This window comes from Nycticebus coucang, chromosome 10, assembly GCF_027406575.1.
Source record: "Nycticebus coucang isolate mNycCou1 chromosome 10, mNycCou1.pri, whole genome shotgun sequence".
NCBI classification, from domain to species: domain Eukaryota; kingdom Metazoa; phylum Chordata; class Mammalia; order Primates; family Lorisidae; genus Nycticebus; species Nycticebus coucang.
Genome location: NC_069789.1, coordinates 75173830 through 75187193, shown reverse-complemented (window position 1 = coordinate 75187193; position 13364 = coordinate 75173830). Strand labels below are relative to the sequence as shown.

Below are 13364 nucleotides of genomic sequence, written 5' to 3'. Positions count from 1 at the left end.
AATATTTATCCAGCTACCATCTTCTACCATGCCCTGCTTTGACAGCAATTCTTTGTAGTACCTTCTGCCCCTCTATTCACGATTCTGTCATTGAACTGGGCTCTGCCCTTCCACTTTACCAAATGGTCTGCTCATATGCCTTATATGGTGCCAAATCCAGTGGATTCCTCAGTTCCCCTGGCCCTTCTAGCCTACTGTGCTGGTCATTCCTCTCTTCCCAGAACTCTTCTCAGATTTCTCTGGTTCCTTTCCTTCTGTTTTCTTCTTGATGGTTACCTCTTAGTTTTCTTTTACAAGCTTGTCTTCCTGTTTGACTATCTTATTATTATTATTTTTTTTCCAGTTTTTGGCCAGGGCTGGGTTTGAACTCACCACCTCCAGCATATGGGGTCAGCGCCCTACCTTTTTGAGCCACAGGTGCCACCCGACTATCTTATTTTTTTAAATTGAGTTTCAACATATGCAAATTGTATAAATCCTAATTGTTAAATTTCATGGATTTTTTACATATGAATGCATCACCTAGATAAAAATACCCAATCAATAAACTCCACCCAAATGTAACCAATATTTTATCTCTATTAACATGGGTAAGTTTTGCTTGCTTTTGAGCTTCATATACATGAAATGTCTGCATTCAGCATTATATATGTGATTCACTCACACTGTTGTGAATAGCAGAATTCCACACTTTTACATTGTCATGTGGTATTTCATTATTCCAATTTGCCACAAGCTATTTATCTAGCCGACTGATAAACTATCATACGTTCCTTGAATGGCAGTGGGGATTTTCTGTACACCAGACAATGGCATAGGTGAGACTTCATTTCCATTCTATTCTATCGGTCTCATACTCTATGTTTACATCCATATCAATCTATCCTAATTTCTGCAGCTTTAAAATGTACCTTTATACATGGTAACATAAATTCTTCATTTTTTTTATTCTTCAAGGTTGTCTTTGCTATTTTTAGTTCTTTGCATTTCCATATATATTTTGCCCACGTACACACAGAAACCCAAAACTGCTGAGATTTTGATTTGGTATTGTAATGATTCTATGGGTTTACTGGGGAGAGATGGCATGATCACAATGTAGAGTCTTCCAATTCGTTAACAGCCCATGAATCTAATCCAAAACTAAATGTTACTTAAGTCATCTTTAATACTCTCAATAACTTATTGTAGTATTCAGCAAGAAATCTTTATTTATACACACATGCACACACAACACACAGCCTGCCCAGGGCAGTCCACAATGAAGCTCAAAGTTCATAAGCCAATCACTTGTTCAGAGACTCTGAACAGCTTTATGCTCTTAAAACAGGCAGGTAACCAAGATTACCATACTTTTGAAGAATGGAAAACCTAGGTAACAGGGCAGAGAGCCAAGACCAAAAAACCAACATATATGTATTTCTTGATATTTGATGTTTTAATGTAATTATAAAGGTGTTTTTGAAATTTTATCTCCCAATTAGTTGCCGCATTTATAAGGAAATATAATTGATTTTTGTATATCCAGTTACCTTACTGAATTTCTATTAATTTTAATAGTTTCTTTGTAGATTTTTTTTTCGAGACAGTTACACTTGGTCATCCATGGTAGAGTGCCATGGTGTCTTAGCTCATAGCAACCTCAATCTCTTTGATTGAAGTTATCCTCTTGCCTCAGCCGCCCAAGTAGCTCAGACTACAGGTGCCTGCCACAGGACTCTGTCTCAAAAAAAAAAAAAAAAACTGGATATCTTGAACCTCAGAACTGGAACCTTTTCTTGCAAATTTTGTTAACCTATGGCAAAACTTATTTAGGCTATCATGATTACCCATGTAGAATTCTAATATGATGAAGCATGGAAACCTCCCACATATTTGTATCCAATTTTTCTTAACCTTTTTCAATGTCAGACTTAGACTCTCAATAAGTATTTTTTTTTTTTTTTTTTTTTTTTTTTGAGAGACAGAGTCTCACTTTATCATCCTTGGTAGAGTGCCGTGGCGTCACACAGGTCACAGCAACCTCCAACTCCTGGGCTTAGGTGATTCTCTTGCCTCAGCCTCCCGAGTAGCTGGGACCACAGGCGCCCGCCACAACACCCAGCTATTTTTTGTTGCAGTTTGACGGGGGTGGGCTTGAACCCACCACCCTCGGTATATGGGGCTGGAGCCCTACTTACTGAGCCACAGGCGCCACCCCTCAATAAGTATTCTTTTTTTTTTTTTTTTTGTAGAGACAAAGTCTCACTTTATGGCCCTCGGTAGAGTGCCGTGGCCTCACACAGCTCACAGCAACCTCCAACTCCTGGGCTTAAGCGATTCTCTTGCCTCAGCCTCCCGAGTAGCTGGGACTACAGGCACAGGGGCCCGCCACAACGCCTGGCTATTTTTTGGTTGCAGTTTGGCTGGGGCCGGGTTTGAACCTGCCACCCTCGGTATATGGGGTCGGCACCTTACCGACTGAGCCACAGGCGCCGCCCAAGTATTCTTAATTTTAGCACTATTAAATGAAGAGATCCCAAGAAGTTTATAGTTTTTTTCATAATTGTTGTTCTTGGTGTGTGTATATTAAAAAAAAAAAAAAAGAACTGCGAATTCACACTTATGTGTGTGAATTGTTTAATGACAAAATTCTCTGCTCTGGTTTTCACAGAAAGATATTTTTCAAATATGTAAGTGAGCACATTCAACACAGAATAATATTAGTATTGAGGAAAAGATGGGAGGAAATCGAGCCAGCTAACTAGTAATGAGCAGAAGGTGCCAAACAGGCTAACACAATTTTTGCTGCCTCAAGGCACAGTGAACTGGACTCATTTTCACCAGACCTGTGATGCAGGGACATGTTCGGGAATCCTGTGGGCTGATACAGCAATTTGCAGCCAGCAAGCTCTTTTGCTTCCAATTTTTTAAGAAGGTGTTAGAAAATAGAGTGATAAATATAAGAATAGAATTTAGTCCCCAGAATTTAGAGGTACATTTCAATCTTAAGGATATTTGTACCTTTCAGAATTCAAGTTTTTTTGACCAGGGAGGCATCAACTTTATAAAGAGAGGTCAAATATAAAATATTAAAAATGTTTCAATCTTTTCACTCTGAAAATATGAGTCACATCCCTGAACTAAAAAGAAAAAATCCACTCCGTTTTCTTCCATCTATTGGCTATGGAGGTCCACTGCCCACATTCACAGGAACTAAGGTAGTCTTTACGTTCGGTATTGTCAACGACATGGGTAGGCTGGCATTGCTGCCTACTAAATAAAATACAAGGGCTTAAAAAAAATAGTTGTAGAATGACTGGAAATTTTACCAAGAACATAGAAAGCTATTATTCCAGATTATTACAGTAATGTAGGAAAAACCCCATCACTGGATAAGTAGTCAAAGAAGTGTTCTAGTCTTACCAGTTACGTGCTCAGAAACACACGAACTTTTGAGGTTTAGCTGCCTCATCTGGAAAATAAGGTATGAATAGTAGCTGGTGTGTCTGCTTCAGAGAGCCTTTTTACATAATAAATTGTTTATTTTGTAAACAATTTGAAACTTAATGAAGTCAGGTATTTTCAGAAAAGTCAGATGGAGAGATGTTGCTATGGAGAAATCAGAAATATAAATGTGGCAAAACTATTGTTACAAAACAGCACTGTGCTTGAATTGACAATGAGTTTTATGGCATATAATTTAATTCTGAGGAGTACTAATAGAATTTATTTTTTTTATTAAATAACTGTACATTAATGCATTTATGGGGTACAATGTGCTGATTTGATATACAATGTGGAAAGCTTACATCAAACTTGTTAACATAACCATCACCTCACTTACTTATTTGTTGTGGTAAGACATTTATACTCTACCCTTAAGAGTTTTGAAATGTACCATTGCATTATGCACATTAGGTGAAGTCTCATCAAATACCCTCCCTCCCCCCGGCCTCCTTCCTACCCTCCTCTCTCCCTCCTCTTCCCTCCTTCTTTTGTTTCCCTCCTACAGTTTTGTTTTTATCATTGAATGTGTAGGTGATTACATATTGGTTTCAAAGTAGTATTGAGTACATCGGATACTTTTTCTTCCATTCTTGAGATACTTTACTAAGGAAAATATGTTCCAGTCCAACCAAGTAAACATAAAAGATGTAAAGTCTCCATCTTTCTTATGGCTGCATAGTAGTCCATGGTGTACATATACACAATTTGTTAATCCATTCATGGGTCGATGGGTACTTGGACTGCTTCCATGACTTGGCAATTATGAATTGGGCTGAAATGAACATTCTGGTGCAAATGTCTTTGTTGTAAAATGATTTTTGATCATCAGGGTATATACCTAGTAGAGGAATTGCAGGATTGAATGGCACTTCTACTTTTAGTTCCTTGAGTATTCTCCAAACTTCTTATGCAAAAGGACGTATTAGCTTGCATTCCCACCAGCGGTTTAGAAGTGTTCCCTTCTCTTCCCATTCATGCCAACATCTATAGCTTTGCGATTTTGTGATGTGGCTAATCTTACTGGAGTTAGATGATATCTCAAAGTGGTTTTGATTTGCATTTCTCTGATGATTAAAGATGATGAGCATTTTTTCATGTGTTTGTGGGCCATGCACCTGTCTTCTTCAGGGAAGCTTCTGTTCAAGTCTCTTGCCCACATAGAAATGGGGTTATTCGTTCTTTTCTTATTGATTAGTTTGAGTTCTCTGTGGATTCTATCAGGCCTTTGTGGGAAATATAACCTACAAGTATCTTCTCCCATTCTGAAGGGTGTCTGTTTGCTTTAAAATTACTGTGCTCTTGGCTGTGCAGAAACTTTAGTTTGATCGGATCCCAGTAATTTATTTTTGGTCTTGCTTTAATTGCCAGGGTGGGTCCTCCTCATAAAATATTCTCCCAGGCCAATTTCTTCAAGTGTTTTCCCTTCACTCACTTCTAGTATTTTCATAGTTTCATGTCTTAAGTTTTAATCTTTTATCCAGTGAGAATCAATTTTTGTTAATGGTGAAAGGTGAGGGTCCAGTTTCATTCTTTTATAGGTCATCAGGCAGGTTAAATAGGGACTCTTTCTCCCAATGAATGCTTTTATGTAAGGTCAAATGATGGTAAGTGGCTGGGTTCATCTCTTGGTTCTCTATTCTGTTCCATAATTCTACCTCTATTTTTGTGCCAGTACCATGCTGTTTTGATCAATACAGTTTTATAGTGTAGCCTGAAGTCTGTAGTGTGATATTTCCTGAATTGTTTTTATTTCTGAGTAATGTATTGGCTATTCAAGGTTTTTTTTTCTTATTCCATAAAAAATGAAGTACCATTTTTTCAAGATCTTTAAAGTATAACAATGGTGTTTTAACAGGGATTGCATTAAATCTGTAAATTGCTTTGGGTAGTATGGACATTTTAACACTGTTGATTCTTCCCAACCATAAGTGTGGTATGTTTTTCCATTTGTTAATATCTTCTGTTACTTCTTTTCTCAGGGTTTCATAATTCTCCTTATAGAGATCTTTCATGTCCTTTGTTAGGTAAATTCCCAGATATTTCATTTTCTTTGACATACTGTAAAAGGAATAGAGTCCTTGACTATATTTTCAGTTTGACTATGGTCAGCATATATAAAAACTGCTGATTCTTAAGTATTGATTTTGTATCCTGAGATAGTGCTGTATCCCTTGATCATTTCTAAGAGTTTTGTAATTGAGCCTGGTATTTCCCATGTATAGGATCTTATCATCTGCGAAGAGTAAGAGTTTCATCCCCTCTGACCCCATTTGAATACCCTTGATCACCTTCTCTTGCCTGATTGCGATGGTTAGGACTTCCATTACTATGTTGAATAGCAGTGGAGACAAAGGGCATCCTTGTCTAGTTCCAGATATGAGTGGAAATGTTTTCAATTTTACTCCATTCATTATGATATTGCTCTGAGTTTGCTGTAGATGGCCTGTATCAGGTTCAGAAATGATCCTTCTAATTGTATTTTCTTAAGTGTTGTGATCATGAAAAGGTGCTGGATATTATCAAAAGCTTTTTCTGCATTAATTGAGAGAATCATATGATCTTTGCTTTTTATTTTATTTATGTGATTTATTATATTTATGAATTTACGTATGTTGAAACAACCTTTTAACCCTGAGATAAAACCAACTTGATCATGATGTATAATTTTTTTTGATGTGTGGTTGAATTCTATTTGCTGGGATCTTGTTGAATATTTTTACATTGATATTCATTAATGATGTTGGTCTATAGTTTTCTTTCTTTGTTGGGTCTTTTCCTGGTTTGGAGATCAGGGTGATATTTGCTTCATAGGATCTGTTGGGAAGTATTCTTTCTTTTTCTATGTTTTGGAAAAGGTTATGTAACATAAGTACTAGTTCCTCTATAAAGGTTTGGTAGAATTCTGATGTGAAGTCATCTGGTCCTGGATTTTTCTTTTTTTGGAGATTTCATATAGATGATGCTATTTCAGGACTTGATATAGGTCTATTCAAAATTTCTAATTCTTTCTGTCTGAGTCTAGGAAGGTGGCATGATTCCAGGTATTGGTCTATTTCCTCCAGATTTTCATATTTCTGAGAATAGAGTTTTTTTAGTAATCATTGAGGACTTTTTTGAATTTCTGACGTGTCTTTTGTTATTTCTCCTTTATTGTTTCTGATTGATGATATTGGAAATTTTACTTTTCTGTTTCTGTTTCGGTTAGCCAAAGGTTTATCAATTTTGTTAATCTTTTCAAAAAACCAACTTTTTGTTTCATTGATCTCCTGAATTATTCTTTTGTTTTCAATTTCATTTAACTGTGCTCTAATTTTGGTTATTTCTTTTGTTCTGCTAGGTTTGGGGTTGGAATGTTCTTCCTTTTCCAGTTGCTTGAGATGACACATTAAGTTGTTAACTTCCTCTTTTTCTGTTTTCTTGTTGAAGGCTTCCAATGCTATAAATTTCCTTTTTAGGACTGCCTTTGCAGTATCCCATAGGTTTTTATAATTTGTATCTTAATTGTCATTTGGTACTAAAAATTTGGTGATTTCTTTCTTAATATCATCTTTGACCCAGCTATCATTCAGCATAAGGTTGTTTAGTTTCCATGGCTTAGTCTGAGTATGAAGATTCCTGTTGTCGTTGAGTTCAACTTTTATTCATTATGGTGAGAAGATACAAGGAATAATTTCTATTCTTTTAAATTTGCTGGGTTAGACTTGTGTCCTAAGATATGATCAATTTTGGAGGATAATCCATGGGCTGATGAGAAGAATATATATTCAGTTTTATGAAGATGAAATGTTCTGTAGATGTCTGGTAAGTCCATTTGTTCCAGGGTCAAGTTTAAGTCTATTATTTCTTGGTTTAGTTTGTTCTTGGGGGATCTATCCAGAACTGCCAAAGGGGTGTTAAAATCTCCAACTATTATAGTGCGGGGAGGGTTCATATCTGTTAGGGTTTGCTTTATAAATTGAGGAGCATTCTGGTAGAGTGCATAAATGTTAATTATCAAAATCTCTTTATGTTGAGCATTTCCCTTGACATATGTAGTATCTATCCTTATCTTTCTTTATCTTTGTTGGTTTAAAATCTATTGTATCTGCAAATAGAATTGTAACCACTGCTGTTTTCTGATTTCCATTTGCCTGTATTATAGATGCCCATCCCTTCACCCTGAGTCTATTTTTATCCTTTAAGGTAAGTTGAGACTCTTGTGTTCAACAGATATCTGGCCTGAGTTTTTGTATCCAGTCAGCCAACCTGTGCCTTTTTAGAAGATAGTTTAAGCCAGTCACATTAATTGAGAGAATTGATAGGCATGGTAGTGTTTTGGTTGTCATGTTTTCAAATGTCCAGTGGATATTTTTAATCCTTTCATCACTGTCAAAGTTGGATTTTGTTCAATAATTTCTGAGTGAGTTTACTTTGGTGGTAGGCCATTGTGCTGGTCATTATGGAAAATGGGTCTGAGAATATCCTGGAGAGCTGGTTTAGTTATGGCAAATTTCTTCAATGTATATATGTCCATGAAGTATTTGATTTCTCTATCACAAATGAAACTCAGTTTAGCTGGATTCAGGATCCTGGGCTGAAAGTTGTTTTGTTTTAGGAGATTGAAGGTCAATGATCATCCTTTTCTGGCTTGAAAGGTTTCGGCTGTCATGAAGGCTACATTGAACAGTTTGATGAGAATATTTCAGATTGTATATGAAACCAGCACATCGTACCCCTAGATTGCACTGATGTACAGAGATATGATTTAACAATTAAAAAAATAATTTATCAAAAAAAAAAAAAGAAAGGTTTCTACTGAGAGATCTGCAATCATTCCAATATTTGTCTCTTTGTAGGCAATGGTTTTCTTATGCCTGGATGCTTGCAGAATTTTCTCCTTCATATTAACTTTGGCAAAGTTAATTACAATGTGTCTAGGAGATGCTTTATTTGAATTGGGTCTTGTTGGAGTGTTGAATTTGTCTGCTATCTGAATTTCTGAGTCTCTTGCCATTCTTGGAAAATTCTCCTCCATCATATCTTGAAGTAGAGCATCTGTGCCTTTAGGACCAGCCTCTTCTCCTTTAGGAATTCCTATAAGAAGAATGTTTGAGCTTTTGGAGTGGTCCTAGAACTCTATCAAGGAATAATCAGTTTTTACACTCCACTTCTCTGCCTCATTGAGCATTTGGGAGCATTCAAAAGCTTTGTCTTCACCTTCAGAGATTCTTTCTTCTGCCTGCTCAACTCTATTACTGAAGGATTCTACTGTATTATGAAGCTCCTTGAATAACTTCCTAATTTCCTTGAGCTCTTTTCTCATTATGTCCATATCCTTGGTGATTTTGTCTTTGAATTCATTGATTTCTTCAGATAACTTTTGAACTACTCTTTGTATTTCTATTTCCATCTTTTCCTCCATTCTATTCATCTTATTTGCCATCCATATTCTGAATTCTATTTATGACATATCAGCCATTTGTCTATGAATGGCATCCTCTGTTTTAGCTCCTTTGTCATTCCTTGAGGGAGTTGATCTACTCTGATTGTTCATGTTGCCAGAGTTCTTCCACTGGTTCTGCCCCATGAGTATATTCTGCAATTTGGCAATTAAAAGTGGTAGGGTAGATTGGATTGGGGGCCCCAGGTAGTAGATTTAATCTGCCCTTAACCAGTGAGCTGGGGCTTGTGATTGTGGCTTTTCCCCTACAGCCTTACAAAGGTCCCTTTCAAAGCTATAGCTGGAGACTCTGAAGACCTGCTTAGTGAGAGAGCACAAGCTGGCTCTGTCCTGAATTCAGCCACCTCTACCCAATCCTAAGGAGTCATGGTATTAGGCTGGAGTCCTAGTTGGGGAGAAATACAAGCAACTGTGGTACTCTGCCCCCTGACCAGTGACAGCTGGTCCTTTCCCACTTTAAAACAACCACCGCTCAACCTCAGAGGGACCCTGGGTGGACATCTTGGGTCAAGAGTTCTAATCAGATTGACCTGGGCAGTACAAACATTGCTCAGTAGGGAGCGTTCAAAGGGTCTCCAACTACCCAATAGTAGAAATCCATAGACAGTTCCATCCAGCATAGCCAGGGGGATGGAGCCTGGTCCCCTCCAGTGAACCACCAATTCAGGAAAGATTGCCAGCCAGTGAACTACCAATTCATCCAGGTGATCTGTATTATGCTGACACGGCATCAGCACCTCCACCCTTGTAAGTATGAACCAGACATCAATTTCCCAGCCCTTGAAAGTCTCAACCTGGCATCAGTTCCCAGCCTTTGAAAGTCTAAGACACTAATAGAATTAAGAAAAATGAAAAAGGGGGGAGGCTAGTGAATTTTCCAGAGAAACGGAATCAACAGGAGACATGAATGGGTGAATGAATTATGAGGAGTTGGGTCACATTGTTATGAAGGCTATCTCAAATGGAGTCTCAGTAGAGCTAGTCATGCAGATCAATCTTATTCTCAAGACATGAGTACCAAGGAAGCTGATGGTGTAATTCCCAATTCAAGGTCAAGACAAGATGAGATGTCCCAGCTCAAACAGTGAGGCAGGAAAAAAGGAGTGAATTCCTCCTTCCTCTGCCTTTTGTTCTGTTCATGCCCTCTCTGATTGACTGATGCCTGACCTCATTGGAGAGGGGATCTACTTTACCCAGTCCGCCCATTCAACTGTTAATTTCATTTGGGAACACTCTCACAGACACACCTGGCAAGAATGTTTAATTTGGGCACCACATGCCCTACTTGAGTTGATGCATAACATTAATGATCACAGTTTGTGATAAGCTTCTAACCTTTCCTTGGTATCAACCATGCCCTGCCACAAGCCTCTCTTTGTAGGCAAAAGTACACAGTAATGTCTATGTTTCTGCTTCGTTATACCGAATATAGATCAGAAATCCCTAGAAGATCTGCAAGTTTATTTTTCAAATCTGGAATTTCCATTTGATTCTTTTAAAAAGTCTTTTCTGCCATTTTTTATAGTTTCTAGTTTAATATAGTCATACTTGAGTTTGACTTCCCTTCCCTGGAACGCTGTGAGTACAGTGTAGCCAGTTGATGGATGGGTTTGTTTTTGTGTCTGTTGGTTAATTGTGCTAGTTGGTGTCATGCCTACTTATGTTCCCAATTAGCTTTCATTTGTGCTGGACATTATAATGACAAATAGAAATAGTCTTTTAGAACTTAATTTGCTTCTGTCAGGCTCCTGGAGAAACTGTTTAGGATAAATGTAATCCCAGTTCTAGAATGATTATTTTCTGAGTAGCTTGGATTATGCTAAAATGGGCTGCCAGTACACGGAAGGGCTGTTCATACTTAACTCCTATGTTGCAGTCTATGGAGTTTTCAGCTAGAAACAGAAGTGTGGTTTATTAGGGTCCTTAGCTTTAGAATGCTCATAACTCATCAAGTCTGCTTAGTCTCTCAGCGCCCTCCCCTCCTGCATCAGCAAATGCTCCCATGGCAAAACTGAATTTACTTGTCTGGGCTTTTGTGCTTTCCTTGATCTCTGCTCTCTGTGCTGTTGGCTAATGTTTTCCTATCTTGTTAGATTTTTGTTTCTTTTAGGAAAATGTTTATTTCTCAAAACTTTATCCAGGTTTTAGTTATTTTCCGTGGGAGATGGTCACCCAGATTATTTAATTTGCTGTTATCACAAGTGAAATTCCAAAATGACTTCAATTATACTCAGTGAGTAGAGTCTCCAGAAAATCTCAAGAAGATAATTATTAGACCTATTTATTTATTTATTTATTTACTGTTTTTGGCCAGGGCTGGGTTTGAACCCACCACCTCCGGCATATGGGGCTGGTGCCCTACTCTTTGAGCCACAGGTGCTGCCTATTAGCCCATTTTAACAGATTGCCCCAGTTACTAAAATCATCCCCCAAAGTTGAAGTTCAGTATTGCCTTCTGTAAAATTCTATTGTTGCAGTATGGATTTCTGCCAGGGACCCTTGGGAAATACTATGTCATTGGCCAGACTGTTGGCTCTTGCACCAATGTCAGTTCTTCCTACATCTAGACAGTGGATCACTGTTTAGTTACATGACATAAATAGAGAAGGGATTGTTCACGGTCAAAGGCTGTGTGACAAAAAAAAAAAGGCTGTGTGATGAGAGTAAGAAAACCTCATTTTACTTAATTTATATATTTTACTTAAGTAAAGTAATTTACATGTAATTCTGTAATAACAAAATAGATCATATATAATAATGGAAATGATTATAACAAAAATACTGAAGCCCTTACTGTTCTGTTCTTAGTCTTAAGGTTCATATCTGAAAATCATCATGCAAACACATCTTAGATATGAAGGAACATGACATGTCATCTAGACCAGTAATTCTAAATGAAGTAAATATGATTGCTACCCAAAGTGTCTTTAAGACTGTGAAAACGTCACATGCACATGCTACTTTATGTGTTCAAATGAGCTCCTCCAGGAAGGTGAAGGTGCCCCCGTACAGCCACTGTTAACTCCAGGACAGTGTAAATTTTTTTAGGAATTTAAAGGAAAGGGCTGATATTCAAACTTTTTGTATGATGCTATTTAATTACCATTGAAGTAGAATCACTATTACAATTTTAGAGATGTGGGTGATTGTTTCATTTTAAGCACCTATATCTTGAGAATAGAATAGTCACTATAAATTTATGGTGAATATATCATTAAATGAATATTTTTAGAATGAATATGTGATCATTGAATGTTTTCTGTTTTTCACTGCTGGAGCATTCCCTGCAATCCTTTTTCTTTCTTTATGAATATCTCACTTTAAAAAATATTCTTCTTAACTGACATATGGTAATTGTACATATTTATGAGGCACAGTGTGATGTTTCATTACATGTATACATTGTGTGGTAATTAAATCAAGGTATTTAGAGTATCCATCGCCTCATACGTTTATCATTTTTTTTGTGGTAAAAAAATTAAAAATCCTCTTTTCTAGCTATTTGAAAATATACTATATACTATTGTTGACTATGTTCACTGTTCTGTGCAACAGGACACCAGAGCTTATTCTTGCTTTCTAACTGTAACTTTTACCCCTTTAACCAATCTGCCCATGACCCTCCTCCTCCCTGCCTTCTCTAGCCTCTGGTAAACACTATTCTGCCCTCTACTTCTATGGCTGTGACCCCCAGCCCCACGTCCTCAGACTGGTACCAGTTCGTGGCCTATGAGGAATCAGGCTGCACAGCAGGAGGGGAGTGTCAGGTGAGGGAGCAAAACTTTATCTGTACAATCACTCTTCATCACTCACATCACTCCCCGAGCTCCACCTCCTGTCAGGTAACAGAGGCATTAGATTCTCATAGCAGTACAAACCATGCTATAAACTGTGAATGTCAGGGATGTAGGTTACATGCTCTTAAGAAAATCTAAAGCCTGATGATCTAAGGTGGAGATATAATGTACTTAAATCATCCTGAAACCATTCCCCTCTCACACCCCTTTACCCTCCTTCCCAGTCTGTAGAAAAATTGTCTTCCATGAAACCTGTTGCTGATGCCCCAAAGCATGAGAACTGCTAATATATATATGATCAGTTTTTTTAGATTCCACATACGAGCGAGATAATAATGGTATTTTGTCTCTCTCTGCCTGGCTTATTTCACTAAGCATAATGTTATCCAGGTTTTTCCATGCTGCCCCAAAGACAGGATTTTATTCTTTACGGCTGAATAGTATTCCATTGTGGTGTATGTACCACCATCTTTTATTCATTCATCTAGGTTGAGTCCATCTCTTGGCTATTGTGAATGGGGCTGCACTAAAGATGGAAGTACAAATATGTCTTCAATACATTAATCTCATTTTCTGTGGGTATATACCTAGTAGTGGGATTTCTAGATGGTATGGCAGTACTATTTTTAATTTTTGGG

At 37.5% G+C, this 13364-nt stretch overlaps 1 protein-coding gene across 2 annotated transcripts in view; it reads left to right on the top strand.

The window, feature by feature from the left end:
- PLA2G4A (phospholipase A2 group IVA) overlaps positions 1–13364 on the top strand; it is a 174345-nt gene that overhangs the window by 23667 nt on the left and 137314 nt on the right. The window lies entirely within an intron of this gene.